At 41.0% G+C, this 18,810-nt stretch overlaps 1 protein-coding gene across 1 annotated transcript in view; it reads left to right on the top strand.

The window, feature by feature from the left end:
* Positions 1-18,810, top strand: part of LOC139945646 (uncharacterized) — a 57,180-nt gene that overhangs the window by 20,483 nt on the left and 17,887 nt on the right. The window lies entirely within an intron of this gene.

Here is an 18,810-nt window from a genome sequence, read left to right as displayed (position 1 = left end):
GTATCAGTGATTTGATATACATCAATAAAGAGACGGGCTTTATAAAAATACAGTGATAATCTAATAGGTGTGTATGACACGCAAATCTTGCTGTGAAAATATACTAATCCACGCAAAGCGATGACGTCAACGAAGCAATGCAGACTCGCACCAAATTCAAAATGGCGCCAATTTCTTTTTCATTACGCGATTCAATATGAAATGGTTTTCAACGCAACTGTTTCCCTCCCCACCTCGGACAACGTATCGAATAAAATAATGCACCAAACATTGTTTTAAAAATGCTCAAATTAAAGACATAAAGGTTTTTTCTTATTGGTGTTTCTAAAAGAACCTAATTGTTACAAATAAATTTCGTTCGTGGCAACAAAGTTGCAACAGTAGACAACGTAGCACCGACGATTAAACTGAAACTACATGAAACCAGAAACCAAAATGAAGCGGCCTAGCTGGAAACCACTCAACTCGTAACATTTGAGTAGTTCATGATATAAAATAATCATATCTTTATCATTAATGTTTCACATCAGCTGTTTCTCTTAGTCTCTATACATACTCCAGAGAGTTCCCAACATCTTGATGACCAAGTTTCTTCTATATTTATCGCAGTTGCTACATTCAGGACAGTATTCCCCATCCCACACTCCAAAAGTGTCCGCGGTTTTTTCCCTCCCTATCTTTAAATTTGACACATGAGATATGATTTATGTCTGGATAATTTATCCTCATCATAATATACTGCCAGTGATATGATGTTACATTCATTTAGGACATCTGGCTGGCTGCACCATGAGCGCTTCATCATCCGAAAAGAGAACTTGGATTAGAGAACTTCTTTTCAGTTGTTGCGCCTTTGCTCCGAAGCGGCCAGCCCTGTTTTATTCAGTAGCGCATTTCACGCGTCATAAACTTTGATAGGGAGAGGGGGGCATTGCGTTGCTCGGTACGTGCTCCGTGGTTTTCGCTCTCGGCGAATCGAGTGGTTTCGGCACTAACTCCTTTTCAGTCATCATCCAAAAAGTATTGAGAAATATTATGTAAATATGGCAATAATGCTGTTTCGTCGCATTTGGTGTTCGATATAGTGTGGTATGGTGTATTCCCATCCTATTGTGTCTTCATTATGAGAATCTCGGGGACTCTTTTGATGTTTTATTTTATTTATATAGTGGATGTACTTTTGTACAAGAGAAAAAGAGTATGTCAAAGAATGATCAAGTTTGGTTAGAACACCCTCTGCTCATTATCGGCATGCTCGTCTGTGTCGTTTCTCAAACTATTTCTATTAATAAAAAAAAACTACAGACACTCATTTGGATTCCTCTTTTAATCAACTCTGTTTGAGGACTTAAACCTTTCCATGTTAGTTGGAAACCGTGATGAATCCGAGGAGAGCATAAACTGTAATCTTGACGTTTCGTCTGATAGTCTTCATCACTGAAAAATAATGCATGTTATGAACAAGCTTAGTACCTGCCCATTCGTTGAGCTCATTTCTCAGAAAAATTAAGCTGGCCTAATAATTCCTTAGTTTTACTAAGGAGCGCTGCGTTCCTAGGTTTATTATAGCTCTACGGTTGGTCCGAAGACGCCCGAACCTTGTACATGCAGTCTACCCTGGGTTTTTACCACGAGCAATTCTGATTTATACAAACAGCATTGGGAATTAAATTTGTGTACCTTCCCACCTTTCCTCACGAATATTTACCGCTAGCAAATCCCCTCCCTTTCCACGAATGTCTCTCGTGATAGTGTCACTATGAAACACAAAACGTCAAGTTCCAGTACTGTTTGCGAACACTCCCCTCGCCCAAGATCAGAGCGACGCTAACATGTCTTACGTTTATGCTTTAAGGAGAGAGAGAGAGAAGTGAAATGGATATGATTAGAACTTCATTAAAAAACAACTTCAAAGCCTGTCCAAACCGAGTGTTTTCTTCAATAGAAGAAGGAAAATCACCTTAATTTGAAAGATCAATTTAAAACGGTACCTTATCGTAACAGTCTTTCTTGAGGATTGCCTTACGATAACCGTGGAGGTATCAGCTTTCACGGGAGGCACTTGGCAACAATATATTACTTTCATCTCCGTACTGAAACGAAAAACCAGAAATGTTTAGAAATAGAAAAAAAAACATCACCGGGTGAACGTTCAAAGAACCCTTGTAGTAGAAAAGTACGCGATCAAACTGGTAACCGATATCCACCACACACACCCAAAATCAATCGATAAATCGTTGGTTCTCGTCACAGTAATTACCATTCTCGTGTAATACCGTCGCGCGCCTCGTAATCACATGCTGTTATGTGGCCGTTCAATTCGCTGGGTATAATAAGAAAAAAGACTCGGGCTTTTAAGAGCAATCTGACGTGGCGTCTCATATCATTCTTAGAGAGGTAGAAAGAGAGACGGCGAGAAAGAGAAAAAAACGGTTGAAATGAGGTGTGAAATTCATAGCATGGTATAATACTTCACAGGGTGCTGGAAAACAAGGGGGTAGAATATAATAAAAACAGTGCAAGCTACAGGGGCTGATGTACGGGGGGGGGGGTCCTATCATGTCGACAGAGGGGAAATACTCGGTGCTGATCGGTCTCACTTGGTACCGAGTGAATCGATTCGCAAACGAATGTCAAAGTGCTCAGAGCGGGGGCTGTTTTTGCATCGGCACGCATTTTAGAAAGTCATCGAGTCTTGGTGAATTGATGGGGGCACCAGGTTTAGACAATTGCTGGAGAAAAGGCTGCATTTAAACGGCACCATGAACAAGGAGCGACGGGGCCATTTAGAGATGTTAATTATTGGGGCTCTTGAAACCGAGTTGAATAACTTGAATGCGTTGACGGGCTATCAACTGGCCATTTCAAACCGGTCATGCCGTGAGTCAATGGAGATAGACATCTTTACCCCTCTCTCGGTGACCGAACTATTCAAGAAAATGGCTCTCAGAGACAAACTCGTTCCGTGTTGAAGTTACACACTTGACGAGCACAAAATTGCAAGACTGCTGAAATTACAAAGCTTTGCATATTGTTTGTTGCCGGTTGGTAAGCCAGACATTGTTTTTAGCTGACTTAAGTTGACCAAGCGATTGAGGTTCGAGCAGTTGGCTGAAGGATTCGAAGCGTTCTCAACTTAAAACGAGAAGAAGAAAGGACACAAAAACCCAGCGCAATTGAGTTGTTCTTTTGATGCATTGCTTCAATTGGTAAGAGAGGAAGAGGGGAGAAATAAACGAACACTCAAAATTCATTCTTAAGTGTCCAGCAAACTTAACGAAAATACTTGGCTGTGGGTCGAGAGGAAATTGCCTTTTTACGAGTTTTTAAAAATGTGTCCTGTTTGAACAGCGACATCTGCCGGTGGATTGGAGCACGGCGCGGGGGGTTTGTCCCCGTTCTACACTACTACCCCGACCCTCGTAGATTGATGACATGCTCATAGAGACAACGAGTGGTTTGCGTTCAGAAAACACAACCTATCCAAATATTGCTATTTTAAAAACAGAGAGACTGAACATTTTCGGTGAACGACCTAAGATCCATCGCTCAGACTTTTTTGCTCGCTCATATTTTTGTATAATCTCTCACCCAAAATATTGTTCCATCGATATCAGACTGTCAGGCCATTCGTCACATCTGACCTTTTTGTTTAGCTGACCGTCAAGTCATTCCATGACAATTAAATTCAATCATTTAGACAGTTGGGTTAAGCTTTGCATCACGGGCCCGTTTACCAATTAATCATGATCACATAATAGAGTGTCATTGACTGTCACTGACGCACTATCCAACCATCTGGGGAAAAAAAATACATACTCAACAATTACCCAACGACGAGGAAGCGCCTGGAGTGTGATATAAACATAGGGATAAATCAGTAAAATGAGGGGGGGGGGGTGGGGGTTAGAAAGTGGAGGAGGGATCCGGGGAGTGGTGGGATGATGAAGTAGGTAAGAATGAAACAGCGAGTTATTAGCAACTGAATCAAACCTAATGGACACAAAACTCGAAAAGCTTCAAAGGAAGATACATCATTTGTTTTTTAAGACAACAACTTCATTCCAATCATTCACTTGCGTCAATAACTAAAAACCAACCTCTGAGATGGGAATATTAGCCATTAAGGTTGATTGTTTAAACAGGGGTTTGTGTGCATGCTTCGCCCCGTAATGGACAATATTCCAAGGCGGCAAATTTGCTCAAGCCACGGTAAGGTATATAAAAAGTGCTAGCGAAGATGGACAAATCGATATTCAAAACCATGACAATCCGCAATCCATAGCAGACCCCCCCCCCTACTAGACTACCAAGCTCACTGACAATGAGGCACTTTTTATATCATCTCCACATGTAAGATCTCAGTGAGCAATTCGTTTCCAGACCCAGGCAAACCTTAAACTCGTCAAGCTCTGTGTTACACCCCATGTGTACATTTCATTGTTTCTGTACACTTAAAGGTAAAATTATACTCTCCAACACTGGCACAAACAATGTGTGGACGTGTGTAAGTCCACATAGTGCTTCACAAACCACTGCCTTATGTGGACCTCTTTTGTTCTCAGATCAACACTTCGTATGTAATGCTTACCAACAATTACGATGGGGACAAATAATGATACAAGAACACAACATATTACCCCAAAGTAACGATGGTGACAAAATGATACCAACAGAAGACCATCCCTTTAAAATGACACGTCGGTTTTAAGGCCCAGCCGGTAGAACCTTGAGGCACATTTCTTTTTTTTAAGTAAGGGCTGTTTATTTACGGTCATTCGTTCAAGTGACTAGAGTCTTGCGATATCTGTCAGTTTTGGCCTTGGACTGAGACTATAGCTCCCAAGTGGACAAGGTGCGATTTTTGTGGGCCATTAAATTGCCGCGAACGAAATATCGAAGAACAAAGTTGCGGCAGACATATAATTGACTACATATATATTTAATACACGTAGGCCTATCGGATGAGGGGGTGGGGGAGCGGTGGGGGGAGGGCAACAGTTTGAAATGTCTACATTTTGTTTCCAAGAACGTTTCGGATCATTCTTGACTAATAAACTTTATTTTAACATCACTTTAGTAGCGAAAGCTTGAACTTTCAAAATGTGAATGATTCGCAAAATTTGACAAACCATCGCACTTACAAAGTGACTCCGCTTGTGGACACTGGTATTTATAACACACTACTTCATTAGTCAAAGCTGTGTGGCGATCGTCCGACACCTCATTGTCACAGGTGACGGATTGCGAATTGCCCAACTAAGAATGAATCATCATGATCTATAGTAATAATGATGACACTGCCACTATTGCTCTCTTCGATTCCAGTTCAAATGAACAACACAAACCTTGGAAAGATAGCGTAATATTCCTATGGAAATATGACATACTTTTTTTTTTATTGCTGTCCCATATCCGTCTAATGGAAAAGCCATATTTATAAAAGGTTGATTTTTTTTCTCGATCATAATATATGGGATATTAGCACAAAGGGTCACCCAGAAGTCGACGACCGCAGTTTATATACTGAAGCATTCTACAAGTCATGTACCCCTAATATACCCAGTTGGGTATACTGGAGGTACTTGTCAACACCCACCGAGGCGTGTATTATAAGGTCCCCGTGTGATGACCAGTTGATAGGCTTCACTGGGAGGGATTTCGAAGACCAACAGTATGGATTATTTCATAAACCCCTTTACCTGCTAAGTCAGAGCATGGGGGTAGATGGTCAGAGCTCTCTTCGGAATCTGAACTATTCAAGGCTAATTCGTGCGCGGCCTAATTTTCATACCCATCACAAAAGTGAACAGTGCTCACCCAATCATGGATAATTTTCGGACTTGTTGGTGTCATTTGAAAGTTGAGTCCATAAGCTATCCATACATATAAACCCTTTCCCAGAGAATCACATGTTTTTTGTTTCAGCAGCCGTCTCAAAAGTGTATAATGTGTTTTGTTTTAGACACATGGTGGTACAGCCGGCAAAGCACATCCATCGAAAGTTTATATCACACACACTTTTTGTATAGAAGACAATGAAGACATTTCTGCTTTAGAAGTGGAAGGAAAACCACTATAGTACAGGGGGACCCCACGCAATCAGGTAGGGACTGAACAACCCAATGCACATGCAAGGCTCCGGTATGGGCTCGAACCGGGGTCCAAAGAGAGGTGAAATGCGGGGACAGTAACCACTGAGCAAACCTGGTTGTCCCGTTGACTTTATGTGAACTAATTATTTGTTTCGTACGAGAGGAAACGTACAATTGCAATCGGATAATTTCAATCAGAAAATTCAAGCTGCCAAAATCAACGTCCTCTAAAAGCACATTGAAGGTTGGTTACTTGTTGCAAGAGATAGGCCTAGATACCACGAGGAGGACATTTGCCTCTTTCTTAATTAAAGACGCTAAAAGGAAGACGATAAGTGTAATGTAATTTACTTCGTTACAGTCAACTTGTTTTGCCCTATGGCTATAACCTACGTTAGGATGGGCGCATCATTAGATCCAATGCCATGTTAAAGAAGAGACACCAAGTTGCTATTTCGGAATACGTGAATTACTAAACATGGACGCTGCAATGACGTCATGGCCATCGCATGGCTCCACAAATAGAAAGTCAATGACCTCGACAAACGAGTACCACATTTAGCTTGGTCTTCTTATATTTCTTGTTTTAAAAGTTGGCTTCCAAGACACACACGTGCATCGCCCAATCGCACTCGTAAAGTACCAGCGACGATTGAAGCGTTTCGGGGGCGGCACGGCTCGGCGAGCGGGCGATAACAATACATCAAGTGATCCGTAAGTGTAAATTGAGTCCCCGGTAGTCACCTTAGTTGACCCTAGTCCCAGACGGTTCGTCAAAAATTGAAGAACTTATGCTTAGGGGATCCCGGGTGGGCCAGCCCCGGCCCTTGCCCCCTTTTCAGGGGCTGGCCCGGGCCGAGCTAAAGCGCTCGGAGCGCTATAAACGAAACTTTATAAATGTTACCTTTTGTTTCATACTGGTGGAGTTTTGTCATCTTCGCGGTTTATATCGAGGAATGCGAGTGCCTTGGGAGATACGGGAGGTCGGGACGAGGCGAGTGGCCTCCAGGCTAAGACTTGTCGGATGAAAACTCCTGGAGAAAGGAAAGATAAATATTTCAATATTTAAAGAAATGGGCATACCATTCTTGAGATTGAATTGAGGGTTTTGTTCGCTTTGTATATAACAGTGTGTCTAATGGGTTTTGCATAAAGGGCGAATTTGCGAAGAAGACTTTCAAAAATCCTACTTGCAACATAGCACAATTAAGAATGTAGCAATGGTTGTATGGTTATTTTCACTGTATGCTTTGGTATATACTATTTGGTACTTTGGTAGTAACAGTTTAGATATTCTGTATGCCGATGATGGCTGTTAATTCATGTGCTTTTCTTTGATCAGATTGCCTCGTTCTGAAGTCCTAGAAAACTGTATTTTGTTTTTGACGATTTGTTTATTTAGTTTAACCACACAAAGTCTTGTGACGTCATAGGATTGTGATGATTACTGCCATTGTATATGAACTGGAAAATTATGTTCCACTTTTTTTATATGAGTAAATCGAACAAATATTAGCAGCAGGTTTGAAACTGGGCATTGGAGATCAAAGGGCAACGACGGCCCATGTGTGGAGTGACACTGCGCCGTGGATTTGTCGTTAATGCCTCGTCGGATTAGCCCCCTTGGAACATGGGAAGAAAGTCGGTATATGTTTAAAATTTGAAACTTTACACCGTATAGTGCCCCTGTAAACTTAAGTGAGAGGCGGGGGTGCAACAAACGCTCTGGAAATCAAACTCATGTTTAACTAGCCTCTACTGGGACCATTTGCCGAAACATACCGTAGAGTCCTGCGACCTGACGAGCCCTACACGTGTTGGCGATGGGGTCTACTCGCGGACAGTGCCCCCCGATCCTGCGCTCCGGCTGGCCCGGGTAGTCAAGACCACTTGGTCGGTGATGAAAGTTCGGCTTGCGACCCCTTGCGTCCCGTGGGAGTACACCTCAAAACAGAACATAATTCTCGAATCAAAATCCTCGCACAGCTAAACCACGATTTGATACCAGTACTGTATATAAAGGAGCTCTTGCTTTTTAATATCCACCAAGCATATGTCTAACGTTGTCTGTGATGATTGTGACTGACCACTGTATTAAACCAATTTGGTCTCGAGAGAGCAGGAATCGGCAAAACAAACACACTGTGTAAGATACGAGCTGGATATCCAATAGTGACGCAGACGAATAACCATACTTGTCAAACGAGTCGAATAATCAGAATAGACACTTTCATTATTAACTCGTTTCTTTATATACACGCAAACACTGTTGTTTGTTTGTGTAAATTAAATCATCTTATTAAATACATTATACCAGCTGCGGTATAAAATAAGAACACAGGTTTACTATCGGTTACACATCGAATGCCGGATATTTCAAATGAAAAGTTCGACCCATGACCACACTACGTCATGTTTGTACGGCTCCCTGTCATACAAAAAGATAACTCAGTTCTAAATCACACTTGATGAAAAGGAGCCTGACTATTGACCCAACAAAATGGCCGCCGTAAAAAGAATGTCCTGAGATTGTGAGATTAGTTTAGTCAAACCTTTCTGTTCCGCGAGCTGCTTTTTCCCCCAATACAATATTCCGAATTTAGAATAGACGATTTATTTTTATAAAACCAAATCACTGTTCTCTTGTTCTTCAAAACCACTGTCGTCAAAGAGCCAGGTCAGGAAAAATAAACTTATCAGTGAAAATCCATTTTCTTTTTCCCTTAGAGTCACCGCACTGAAAAATGCGGTCAAGGTTTTTCTTATGCGGTTTTACGGTCTTCTTTGTAAGTCTTATATACTAGTCATGTCTCGAGACGAACCCACCAATGATTTGCATTTTTTAAAACCCACATAAAAAGAATCATCAAATAATGACACACAAACATTTGTAATAAATCTAGTTGAAGTCATTTGGGTGGTTATTTAGGAAGTATGGTCCCAGTGAAATTGTTTTAAAGGCAGTGGAAACTATTGGTAATTTCTCAAAATAATTATTAGCATAAAACCTTTCTTGGTGACAAGTAATAGGGAGAGGTTGATGGTAAAAAACATTGTGAGAAACGGCTCCCTCTGAAGTGACTTAGTTTGTGAGAAAGAAGTAATTTTCCACGAATTTGATTTCGAGACCTCAGATTTAGAACTTGAGGTCTCGAAATCAAGCATCTGAAAGCACACAACTTCGTGTGACAAGGGTGTATTTTTTCTTTCATATTCTATCTCGCAACTTCGATGACCAATTGAGCTGAAATTTTCACAGGTTGGTTATTTTATGCATATGTTGAGATACACCAAGTGAGAAGACTGGTCTTTGACAATTACCAATAGTGTCCAGTGTCTTTAATTGAAAGTTAAATTAAACGGAGAAGGCAGACAGCCAACAACAACATGGTGATTACAAGATTTGATATGATTTTCTAATTATGCTTCCACTCAGTTTTATTGCCTTACGTAACTAAGATCACTTTAGACAGAAATAAAATTCTAAGGAAAAAACCCTGATAGATACAAGTAATTCCAATTAGATATTGTCCATCATTGTCGCATACCCTTTGTATGGTAACGAGTAAAGCACCGAAACACATGTACGGGACCAGACTGTTGACTCCAAAAGGCTCAGTTTAATATGCGGCAGCGAAATGGAAAGAGACAAAATGGCGGCTTGCTAGTGTTACTTCAAGCTCCTTAAAATGAACATGCATTGATGGGATATTTATTTCTATACAAAAGTCAACATGAACTATGCGGTCAGAAATCATCAGTTTGTTCCTTCAGAATATTAAAACAATTATAAAATCATCTGCGCGATTGTTTTAACTTTGGTTTTGAACCATGTCGCTCATGTGACTTTGCTTCATGAACCTATACGCTGAGTGGGACATTGTACAAATACTCGCCAACGGAATCCGCAGATGTAGAAATGTATACACAGTTGTAGTTATTCGCCTGGAGTTCAATGTCCACTCGGTTCCTGAGCCTTTAGTCCCTGACAGAGTGACGTTAGACAAGGTCAAAGCCGTGGATTTCTCTCTCCCTCTGATTTACAACCTACGTCTTCATCGACGAGCAGCCGAGAAAGTAGTGCGCCGTCAAATTTAATTACAGGGGTCATTTAGGAGATTAGCTGTGCCGTCTGCCATAGGCTAGACGAGTACGGTGGTCTGTTATACGACGTAGGGTTTTGGAAATATTGTAGAAAGATTTCTACAAGATGAAGTAATGACTTTATATTATAGTCGGTGTTTTGATTTTATTAGGTTTTGCCGTCAGTATACAGGTGGCGAGGATTGGGATATTAATTCGAGTCCATTGTCCTGAGGGGGTCAAGGTCGTTAAACAAAATCGAGATATCATGAAGGGATGATGACGGGGGTATAGCGGTGATGCTGTAAGCCCGACCGGAGCGAGAGCGGGATTTACTGCCGTGACATGCCGCGGAGACCAGGCCCAGCCAATGCAGTGAACCGCCGCGGACTCGCGCCAGTCGTATCGGCATCGTAACGCGGCGTTTGATGCGTCCCTGTAGGCCAACAAGCTGTATGTTACAAAACCCAAGGTGATCCAAAAAAAAAAAACAGTCGCTAGGGAGTCTTTCTACGACTGGCAAACAAGTTCACTGCTTCTGTTTGCACCTGCCACAAGCTCGGAGTAATCAGGGATAAGAAATTAAAATACAGAGGAAAGAGAATGCGTGATTAGAACGTGTCGCCGTGCTGTCCTGCTCGTGTAATTCAAAGGAATGCTGTGCTTTGACAAAATTGTTGCAGTTTTTATGTGTTGTTAAAATTATCTGAATCTGACCTGGGTTTGTTGGCTCCTTACACCAAGCCTCGTGTATTCACGACCATCAAATTACCATCACCATTCATCAAATTCGTCGACTCTGTCAAAGCATTTACTGTTGATCATGTCATCAAAACAACACGAGGCTTTATATTTGCTCATGGTATAGATGAATTATATTTAAGACTATGTTGAAAAACTTTGGGTTGAACAAACTTTAAATAAGTTGAAAACAACTAATAAAAAATTGACTAGAGCGGGACTCGAACCCGCAACCTCCGGTTCATTCTAAAGGGCCGGCTCTGAACCAACTGATTTAAAGTAAACTGTAATTACACAATGTTTCAATCAGGAAACCCATTGGTTTAAAAGTTCCTACCGGTAATAATTCTCAAGACAGAGTTACTTCCATCTCAAAAGCTGTCAAAGTTGGGCGAATAGCATTTCACAGACCCCTAAATCACCACTTATATCGACTGCTATAGCTTGAAATATGAAAGTATGTGAGTGTGTATAGTGCAAAACAAATTCCCGAAACATTATATACGTAAACAGTTTCGCTGTCTTAACTTTGAAAACAAAACTCCCTGAGTTTGATGATGCCACAGATTTTTTTGGTTGTGTTTATTGACCACAATGGATCTAAAGCAGTCTACTATCAGTCGCAATAGCAATGAATGCATAGTGTACCTTTAATTTCAAATTCAGGTTTCGTTTTGCAGGACAGCCCTGAACAATCCGCAACGGTCCGAAACTGAAAGATAAATAAACCAATGGAAAGTGGCAACTGATGTTGCAAGAATATTCTGGAGAATTTGCTCAAGTTCAGAAACTGGCATCTATGTGGCAGATGCCGGAAAACAACCAAACTCTTTAGGAAACTGATGTGACACTAAAGGCATACATTCTTAAAGTTTGAATTAAAAACCGGTAAAGGTTTCGTGGAAACATCCACGTGCTGGTAGGATTTGAATTTGGAAATTGCAAACTACGTCTACTTGACTTGAAATGAGAAATTGGATAGGTTGTGATGAATAGATGGTACATTTGAAGTTAATTGACGAAGGGTGTTTTGCGTCGTGGCCAAACGTATCAAGCCATCTCATGTCATTCTGCAATCTTCACTCTCCCTGTCCCTTCGACCTGTCCCGGCCGCCTCCCTTAAACCATCATGGTAGGACGACTGACAGGGAAGTGCGCACAACTTTAATCACCGGAATTGTAAGCATTAGTGTAATTGCCGAAATCCAACGCGTCGATTGCCAGCTACATGTTTAGTTGGACGGGTTCCTCCTGTCGCACCTTCGATGCCTCGATGGTGTCGACAGAAAACAGAGGTAAACGACAACATCTATTCGCGATAACTTTGCTCACGACTACACAAAAGAGGAAAGTCTTTATAACCAGCTCCCTTCAGGATGGACCCGGCTTAATGAAAATAAACTTATCTTCTGAAAATCAACAGTCTTAAAGCCAGTGGACACTATTGGCAATTGTCAAAGACCATGCTTCTCACTTGCTGTATCTCAACATATGCATAAAATAACAAACCTGTGAAAATTTGAGCTTGATTGGTCGTCGGAGTTGCGAGATAACTATGAAAGAACAAAACACCCTTGTCACACGAAGTTGTGTGCTTTCAGATGCTTGATTTCGGGACCTCAAATTCTAAACTTGAGGTCTCAAAATCAAATTCGTGAAAAATTACTTCTTTTTCGAAAACTACTCCACTTCAGAGGGAGCCGTTTCTCACAATGTTTTATACTACCAACCTCTCCCCATTACTCATTACCAAGTGAGGTTTTATGCTGATAACTATTTTGACTAATTACCAATAGTGTCCACTGCCTTTAATGACAACTGTTTCGGCAACAAATATTATCTTTTCCCTCATTGACAGAATATGATTGGCCTACTCTTTACTGACAAAAACAGTTCCATCAACATTGAATGCAGTAATTGTATTTATGACATCAAGAAACGAAGACAATTATAAAGTTAACCAAAATAAACATCATCAAAGTTAAGCCATCAAAGTAAGTCATTAACTACCACAGCTAACTACAGTGGACACGAGTAAAATATATTGAAGAAATTACAAACTTAAAACATGGTCAATAATTTAATTGCTTATGAGTTTTAATGATCTATGTTACAAAGATATATGATACTTATTTCATTTTATACAGACTTAATTGTGTAGATGTTTGTTATATATCCATGAGTTTCAAAAGCTAAGCGACAAAAAAAAAATTAAAATAGAATGCAGCCTGACTTTAACAAGTCTCAGTCAAAACACTCCATCTCACCCAAACGTGTTTTTGACCAATATTTTTCCCCTCGTACTTTATGTTTTGGTTGAAACAAAACGAAAACACTCCCCTTGATATTGATATCACTAAGAACTGGTCTAAATAAAAACAATGGAAAAAACACTGGAGCAGATGTGATTAATGATGGTAGGAAAGGAACAGTTGTTGTTGGTTTTACCGCCATTTAACCCCTACTTAAGCGCCTACACGTGGGCCGCGACTGGTGCGCATACGCTTAGGCCCTGTTTGCCGAGATGCACTTAGGCGTGTCAGGACGCTTTCTACTCAGACACCGTGACACGGGGCGAAGATGGGCTGCGGTGAATCGGCGGGCATGAAGAGGTGGAGGCAGGGACGGGCCTAGTCCACTGTGTGTGACAACTAAGCGATTCCGGATGTAGCGATGGGCCCTGGCTTCGTGTTGTTACAAGCGTATGGCCTACTCAACGGAACAACATCCATCACTGTAGAGAGAGAAGTGCATGGTCCAAAAGTGCAGTCCCATCATAAACAACAATACACGGGCCAAGACTCACTCACAATTTGACTTGACTTCAGGACTTTATTAAACACACTATTTTATTGATTAAACAAGTTGTTCGCAGTTGAAACAACAACAATTAAACCGAGTGATTTGTTTGTTATCTCACTGCGCTTACAGTGGTCAATTTGAAACATGTCTATTTGATTGTTGATTGCCTCGCCGATTTTTGGCAAACTCGAAAGTGGAAGCATTGTTGACTGAAATACCACTAACAACTACAAGTTGGTCTTTCAGTAGATACTAACTTCAGGACTTATTAAAACACTATTTTATTGACTTAAACAAGTTGTTCGCAGTTAAAACAACAACAAAAATACCAAGTGATTTTCTCTTAATGCGCTCATTGTTTAATTTATTGAAGTATGTTTGTATGATTGTTAAAGGCCTTGCCGATTATTGGCAAACTAAAAAAAAATGAAAGCAATGCTCTGGAGTGATTCACACAACACCAAGTTGGTCTTTGAGTAGCAAATTTGATTATTTATAAAGTAACAAATACCTTCAGAAAAAGGGTCATATGAAATAAAGCTATCAATAACCCACAAAAAAAGAAAGGATAAAACACACAAACATGTCATCCGTTGCTTACTATACATACACATTGTGCCGATTGTACGGCCGGCCGACCCCCATAAATTCACAAAAATGTCCACATAAAACTAAAAGACAATGCCTCTTTGATTTGTACACACATTCATGGGACCGGTTTGGAAGTAAATCTTTACATTCTAGGCTCCATGCTGGACCCATAGGACTCAGGGTGAGGAGAGATATAGGTGTACATTTGACAATAAGTCACTCAAGCTTGATACGCCGAAAAGTGGAACAAAGCGCCGATCGAGTCTGCCGTGTGCAAGGCACTCATCGACGGCTCAATCCGAAGGCTGCGTAGCCCGTGTAACCACGGACTACCTTATACACTGTTTCGAATCATGATACAGCGTCTTGTAAAACCCGAGTAAGGTAAAACGGGCGATGAAAAATGAAGGGCTGTCTGAAAAAAAACTTAAAGGAATAGTTTAAGTTCTGACATTAAAGGGTTGGTTTCACTGTTACACTGTAATGGTGTGCCGGTTACATTTTGTTTTGCTGGGGGGGGGGGGGGGGCAAGAAATGGTTGTGATGGTTCACTTGGTTTGTAAAGAAAGGAACTGGTTGATGTTAGACTCAGGAGAAAATGTAAGAAATCCAACCTAAAACAGCTAAGATGGTTAAGAAACAATATGCATGAAGGACACGAAAAGCTCACCAGAAGTTACTTGAACGAGCTTGTAGTGAAGAAGCCAATCATATATATGTCTACAACAATATACCAAAACATGAAAATGACTAGTCGCAGTCTTTTGTTGTCAGGAATCAGTTCGTGAGATAATTGACACATACAAAAAACCCATTACAAGACGTTGCCACTAAATCTTCTTCCTATACCATCTTCCTTTGTGCAGAAATCTCCTCCGGAGTATATTCGCACATTAATCATGGTTTTATTATTGTTTACAATTTACTAAATCCAAACTACTCCACAAATTGTCCTTATGGAATTTTAAACTTGTGTTGGTCACAATTGTTATTATTTGTTTTATTGAGTAAACCATTAAGCCTTTTTGCCTCTTTAATGCAATCTTCCAGTGTAATGCATTTACAAGCATAACAACAAAAAAGACTGAATTTATTGAAAATATTAAATATAGATACAGGTTATATTTCTTGTAGGCCGGCCATGTTCGGAATAACCCAGAAACGTATCCAAGCGTAACTTTTAGAGCAAAACACGAGGTTCGACTGGTATCCAGTCTACCCTTCGACCACCTCATTGGTTGAAGGCTAAACTCCATGTGGTCTGTGACGCCAGAGCATGTTTTTGTTTAATGGTCAGAGGAGAGGTCCGTTATGTGGGAGCTCACGCATGGCACTGTCAATTTAACAGCTGTTATATCGTTGCGGTACCCGCTGCCAAAACATAGGATTCGAACTGCCTCAAGCTGCCGGGCAACCTCGGTAGTCTAGTTGGTAAGACACTGCTCTAGAATTGCAAGGGTCGCGGGTTCGAATCCCACCCGAGCAATATGCCTGCGGTATTTTTTTCACAGGACTCGGGAAAGTACTGAGTATACAGTGCTAACACACATAGGTGTATGGGTAAAAACCAAAAATTAATAAGTCACATGGTGTTCCTTGGCACAGCGTAGAGCTGTTTATAAGTCGTCTCTTGCTATAAAATAATTTAAACAAAAATGCCACGAGGCATTGACAATAATAAATGAATGACAACAAATTATTCATAAATTACACCAATCAAGATAAATGTATGACTCACAATAATCCTCGTTTGTTGTTGTTGAAGTTCATATGTAGTACTGAAATATTGTTAAATAATTTAGGAACAAATCTTAAACCACTGTTTTTTTCCTAACAGGGCTGTACTTTTGGTCATGTTAAAGCTGTCTTGACTATCCATACAATGTAATGTAACAAAACTGGGTCTTTTTGTTTCACATGAATCGAGACTCATTCATGTTGTTTTATACAAGGAACCAGACCAACAAGTCTGGTTCCACGGATCACTCCCATGAAAAGAGGCAGGGCCAGACTAATGTGACCAGGCTTTTGTGGTATTTTCGTCACCTCTTTGAGTTTACCCCTTCTCTCGAATCTTGTCCAATTTCCCTTCTTCTTCACGAGGATGCCCCCCATTCCCTCTCGGTGAGACCCGTGTGAGCATGTCGTTACGGTACATTCACCGTACCGAAGTACACGTTCGAGTGTTCGTGGCTGACGGAACAATCCAGCCAAACCCTTCACGTGTTTATTCTTTACCCTGCCCGTCACTCGCATCACGACTTGCATCTCCCAAAAAAAAAAAAAAAAAAAAAAAAAGAAGAGAGGAAAAGGGGGACTAAACAGAAAGAGACAAACAAAGTATCTGTACACGATTTGTCTCTTTTTGTGTGTGTATTATGTGTGTCTTCTTTCCTGCGACTGCGACAAAACTATACAGAGCGGTATCATCGGATAGCGAGGCGTAGACCGCGGGAAACAAGGCCGCAGCATTGATGACATCCCTGGCTGGGAAATCATGGCAACATCACGCACGGAGCGTTGGGTTCGATGGTGGACGGGGATCGGTGGACACTTAGCACAACCCCGCCATTTTATGCTCCGCTGAACCTGATGGATCGGCTCCGGCGATGGATTACGACGCCCTTTTTTGTAATACTCCTCTCCAACTCTCTCTCTCTCTCTCTTTCTTATCCAGAGTCCTCAGACAACCCCCTCTTTCTCCTCCTCTACTCCGGCGATTTCTACAAACCCTTAAAGAGATCATTCATCGACTCGATCGATCGATGTGAACGATAACTGGGGGGGGGGGCAGTTTCGCCATAGTGCCCTCTTAGACCGTAGGAAGCATAGGGCAGACGCTCCAATCAGAATTTGTATTCAATTCAATTCACATTTATTACCATACCGTCAAAAGCTTCACAGAGTGTAATATACAATGTAATAGCGAGCAACAGCATAGTGTAAGGTTGACTTAGTCAAAGAAAAGGAACAGTTTGTAGGCCGATGTGATAAGCCGATGCTTGTAGTAATCAGCCCAAGGACAGACAGAGACAAGATAAACAAACAAACAAAGGACGAACGAATAGTAACATTAATCAACTTACAAACAACAACAACGCTTAACAACTAAAGTGAAAATGTGTATTATTATGAAAAGAACAAATGATGATATACCCGACAAAGCAGTCAATTGAAAGAAAGTTGTGTAGTTGTAGATCTACACCCCCATACTATTTTCACTCGGCCGAAAAAAGGCTAGTCATCAATCGGAACCAGCCTATCGATCGCTATGGAGGGTGATATGAATAAGGGGGGGGGGGGGGGGTTGCATGTTATGTTTGACCCTACACCACCAGGGACCGTTGGGCAGACGACTCTTGTATCATAACAATACTGACAAGTAATTTATCTCTCGATGCCTACTTCTAATCAACAGCTCGGCCCAAGTTGTGTGTTGGGAACACACACAGTCTTTAGGTAGAGATAGATGGATACCAAAGATGAGCTTCTATATTCCAGTCTATTACCAATATTAAACCACCTCTAGACAGGCACCTCATGGGACCCTTCAAACCACTGGCCAATATTAATTCCAGGCGCCATGTTGATGGAAAACCAGAACTCTCCCTCCCTCTCTCTCAATCTCATGTTTTCTAATAACCAGCAGGAGATGAGATGCAGGGATATCCAGTTTTCCTCTTGACGAGTTCTTGTTGATTAGGAAAGTGGGCCAATATTAACAAAAAATGTCATTCGGAACGTCGCCCACACCTTAAAGGGAAAGTGCAGTCCAAGATTGTCATTTACTTATATTATAGTTGGTTTTCAAATAAGAACTGTGTACACTTTTCAGATCAGAATTGACCCGGATTCTGGATCCAAGTGAGTTTGACCCATTCAGGGTCAAACTGAACCTGAACTGGTTAAACATTTGGACATTGTGATTGAGATTATTCGTAAGTTTGATACAGTTTCGAGTCAACTGACCCAGAAATGGGTACTGGCCCATTGGACCCAGAATCCGGGTCAGAATCCGGGTCAAATCTGACCCGGTAGTTTTCAGAGTGTCTTGGATGTCGAGCAAAGGGTGTCAAATTCGTGCGGGAAGCAGCGTCTGCAACTTCACACAGACAAAGGGTTGCCGAATTAAGGCTCATCAACGCCTTATATCGCCTTCCAAATCGATCGATAGTTAAAATCTATTGACAGAACCAATAAGTGTTTGAAATGGTAAACAAAGTAATATGTCCTTAAAGGGACCATTCTTCATTAAAATATCATCAACTAACAAATACAATACAACTTCAAAATAAAACATACACCATAATCACATGAATCTATTTCAAACCCCGAAATGATTTCGTGTTGTGGAATAGTTTTGTACAAAACTGGGAGCAGTGCACACTTTATGAAACCCTCAAAGCATTCATCAAAGAGATGAGTATTCGAATTGTTACTTATTGGCAGTTATAGACCAGTCACCCTCTCATAGAGCCCATTATATTTGGAAAAATTA

The sequence above is a fragment of the Asterias amurensis genome, chromosome 1 (genome assembly GCF_032118995.1).
Source record: "Asterias amurensis chromosome 1, ASM3211899v1".
In the NCBI taxonomy this organism is placed as follows: Eukaryota; Metazoa; Echinodermata; class Asteroidea; order Forcipulatida; family Asteriidae; genus Asterias; species Asterias amurensis.
Note: the sequence above shows the minus strand (reverse complement) of the source record. Positions and strands in the feature narration are given on the sequence as shown.